General features: G+C 38.0%; 1 long non-coding RNA gene across 1 annotated transcript; it reads left to right on the top strand.

The window, feature by feature from the left end:
* The first annotated feature begins 2,343 nt into the window (after window positions 1-2,343).
* LOC110796556 (uncharacterized) lies at window positions 2,344-3,457 on the top strand. The gene is made up of 4 exons (XR_002535624.2): window positions 2,344-2,556; window positions 2,903-3,019; window positions 3,116-3,249; window positions 3,352-3,457. It is a non-coding gene; the product is annotated as an uncharacterized lncRNA (long non-coding RNA).
* Window positions 3,458-3,840: the final 383 nt, after the last annotated feature.

Here is a 3,840-nt window from a genome sequence, read left to right as displayed (position 1 = left end):
GGCAGCACGATACAACAACAACAAGGGGAAGGGGTGTTGTGCCGTGCGAGGGGCACGAGCAGCAGCGAGCACTCGTGTGCGGGACGAGGACCGAACGAGCAAGGAGGAGAGAGGAAGAGTGAGGGGCAAGCAAGAGAGGAAAAAGGGTTTAGGCAAAATAAGTGGGATCATTAAATGAGGAGAGTCCTATTTATAGGCTCTCATATCCCTAGTGGGCTAGGCTTGGCAATTTGATATTGGGCTTAGCATTTAAATGATTGGGCTAGCCTTAAGTTTAGAATTAAATTCTTTGATTGGGATTAATTAATAAAACGAGTTGGACTTTTCACTTAAAACCCAAACCTTTTAAAATTACTTGCGACCCATTAAATTTCCCGACTCAAAAATTAAATTCGGTTCGTAATTAATTAAAATAATAAATATTCTAATTAATTAAAATACATTTAAATAATATTTAAATGCGAAATAAATTCTAAAAAATCGTAAAATGGTTTATAAATATAATAAAATATATTTATAAATATAATAAAAATACGAGGTATTACAAGTTTCGTCCCGAAACTTGGATTTGGAAATCAAAATTCAAACTCAAAACTTGAGACTTTATGAGACTTTAATGCGTCCACTTGCAAAAATTTTAAGGTGCTGTACTCTTTACATGATTAAACAGGACAATAATAAGTGCAAATTCAATAGAAAGCACTAAATTGAGCATAAAATAGGGGAAAACAAGGTAAAAATCGCGAAATTCTACCGCACTCTACCCCCCATAAAAGATACGAATTACGACCCCATAACTCAACTAACCTCGGGAAAAAGCTCGAGATATTTCTTTCTCATTTCATCCTCCGCTTCCCAAGTTGCTTCCTCATATTCTTTATTAGACCACAACACTTTGACAATTTTCACATCTTTAGTACGTGTACTACGCACTTTACTATCCAGGATTTTGACATGTTTTTCCTCGTAAGTTAAATTTTGGTCTAATTCTATGGTCTCCGGTTGCAACAAATGCGACTTATCCGGAACATATTTCCTTAACTGAGATATGTGGAACACATTATGCACTCTATGCAAGTCCATAGGCAAGGCTAGTCTATAGGCTACCTTTCCAATTTTTTCTAATATTTCATATGGGCCTATGTACTTAGGGCTTAACTTCCATTTCATTCCAAATCTCATGACACCTTTCATTGGTAACACTTTGAGCAACACCTTGTCACCTATGTTGAACTCTTCATCCCTACGTTTCAAGTCCGCATAAATCTTTTGGCGATCCTGCGCCGCTTGAATTTTCGATTGGATGGTTCGGATTTGGTTCATGGTGTCCTCTATCATTTGATGTCCCAACACTACGGTTTCACTAATGTCATTCCAACAAAGTGGACTTCTACGTTTCCGTCCATATAGGGCCTCAAATGGTGCCACCCCTATACTAGCATGATAGCTATTGTTATATGAAAACTCAATCAAATCCAGGCTATCTTCCCAACTTCCTTGGAAATCGATGACGCATGCTCGAAGCATGTGCTCAAGGGTTTGGATGGTTCTCTCAGTTTGTCCATCTGTGGCTGGGTGGAAGGCCGTACTCATTTTCAATGTCGTACCAAAGATCTTCTGCACACTTTTCCAGAAATTCGAAAGAAACCTTGAATCCCTATCTGATACGATATCCTTAGGAGCTACATGTAACCTCAAAACATTCTTAATGTAAGCTTTAGCAAGTTGTTCCATTTTCCAGGTTTCCTTGATTGGTATAAACACTGCCACTAGTAGAAAAAACCCCTGTTGCAGTCCCCTTGTTGCAGCGTACATGTATTAATACGCTTCAACAACCAGCCGGTCAATGCGGGTCAAACCCTTTAAAGGGTTGTTGCAGCGTACAATTTAATTGTTCCCTACAATAAACATTTTTGCAGGGGGCTTTTATTTGTTCGCTGCAATAGCCTCTATCCTGTTGTAGCGTACATCTCTTTGTTCGCTGCGACAGGTCAGTCTAAAATTAATTTGTTCCCTGTAACAGTCTAAAAAATTTACTCGCGTTCAAGGGACTTAATTTTATTTTTCATTTTCAAAATTTGTAATTCTTCCATTCTTCCCTCACCTCAGCTCTACCGGAAACACCACCCTTCTTCTTCTTCTTCGATCTTCCTCTTAACTTTGTTCACCTTCCCATCTACATTGTTCATCTTCCTCTCTACTTTGTTCAACTTTGGGTTTTTTCTCTCTCCTCTGCTTATCAGTCACTCTCCTCTACTCCTCTTATCTGGTGCGGTAGAAAAATATTTCGCAAGCAGACCTAACTTGCCGTAATTCAACCACAGAGACCTAGGTTGCCGGGATTTCACAAGCAAACCGAGCACGACGGCACCATTCCCTTCTCTTGCCGGGATTTTGATTTGTAATTAAGTTTAAGAAATTAGGGTTTGTGAAGAATTTCGGGATTTGGGAGTTCGGGCGTTTCGTATCTGCGGCAAAGCACTACTCGGAACCACTCCACAGCAGCAGCGGAGTGACGGACGACAGCCCGCGGTGGTGGTTGACGGAGCTTGCTAGGTCTGTTTTTTATTTTTGTATTTTCAATTAAAATTACTAATTAAATTGTATTTGAATTATTTTGTGCAATTATGTTTTATACTTTGTAAATATAAATTGAAGAATCGAGAGCCTTGTGCACTGCGATTGTAGGTTGGTTTGATTTAGTTAATTGAAGTTGGCAAGTTAACCAAAGTATCAGTTTAGTGGTCAGTTGGGAAATTAATGAATTAAGCAATGGATTACCTGGTCTGGCTTTATGGTATCCAGGCTTTAAGTTAATAGACTGATGTCTGGTTGAATCATGAATCAATTTCGATTTAGTCATACTGATTATCCCTCTTTCTTGCCCTGTTTCTTGTTTTAGGATGATTGGTGAATGGTGGTTCCTTCAATGTCAGAAATTAAAGCCATGGTTGCTGACATGCTAGACTTGCGTTTCGCGGATGATTCTTTTGATGTGGTTATTGAGAAAGGAACAATGGTAAGAACACCATTTCTAGTCTGGACTTCATTTTTTTCTTTCGAAAGTGCAATTTGGCTTTTAATCTGCCAAGTTTGAATAAACTTGTGATTCAAGGATGTATTGTTCGTGGACAGTGGTGATCCGTGGAACCCAAAACCTGAAACCGTAAGCAAGGTAACGACAATGCTTCAAGGCATCATCGGGTCTTGAAGCCAGATGGTATCTACATATCAATTTCTTTTGGGCAGGTAAATGCATTCGAAATTTTGTTTTCTGAGCTAGTGCATAAGTTTAAAAGGTTTGCCGTTTCTTCTCTTTACTGTTCCTTAACTTTCTGTTATATGTTGCAGCCACACTTCAGGCGTCCGTTATTTGAAGCTCCTAATTTTACATGGTCTATGAAATGGAGTACCTTTGGTGATGGATTCCATTATTTCTTCTACACTCTAAAGAAGGTTAGTTTAATAGCTTATGGTTGTATAAACACTATGTAGAAAGTATAAACTAGGTTAGATTTTAAGCCTGAGAACATGAACAACAATTACTAAAATAAAATCTTTATTGATTCCTATTATCTGCATTTTGAAATTGCTATTAAGTTGCAATTCGAAGTCGTACAAAACGACATTTTCGCTCCCAACTATGAACTAAAGAACCTAAGCACTCATTCTAAACTTACTAAATGTTTTATATGCTTAGTTTTAACTTCCTAGGACTCATTCCAATCCATTTATTCACATTTAAGGCTCATTGTATCTTTATAGGTCATATTTAGGCTAAAATGACATTTTCGTTCCCAACGTTAACTAAAGAACCTAAGGACTCATTTTAAACTTATT

The sequence above is a fragment of the Spinacia oleracea genome, chromosome 3 (genome assembly GCF_020520425.1).
Source record: "Spinacia oleracea cultivar Varoflay chromosome 3, BTI_SOV_V1, whole genome shotgun sequence".
Classification (NCBI taxonomy): Eukaryota; Viridiplantae; Streptophyta; class Magnoliopsida; order Caryophyllales; family Amaranthaceae; genus Spinacia; species Spinacia oleracea.
Note: the sequence above shows the minus strand (reverse complement) of the source record. Positions and strands in the feature narration are given on the sequence as shown.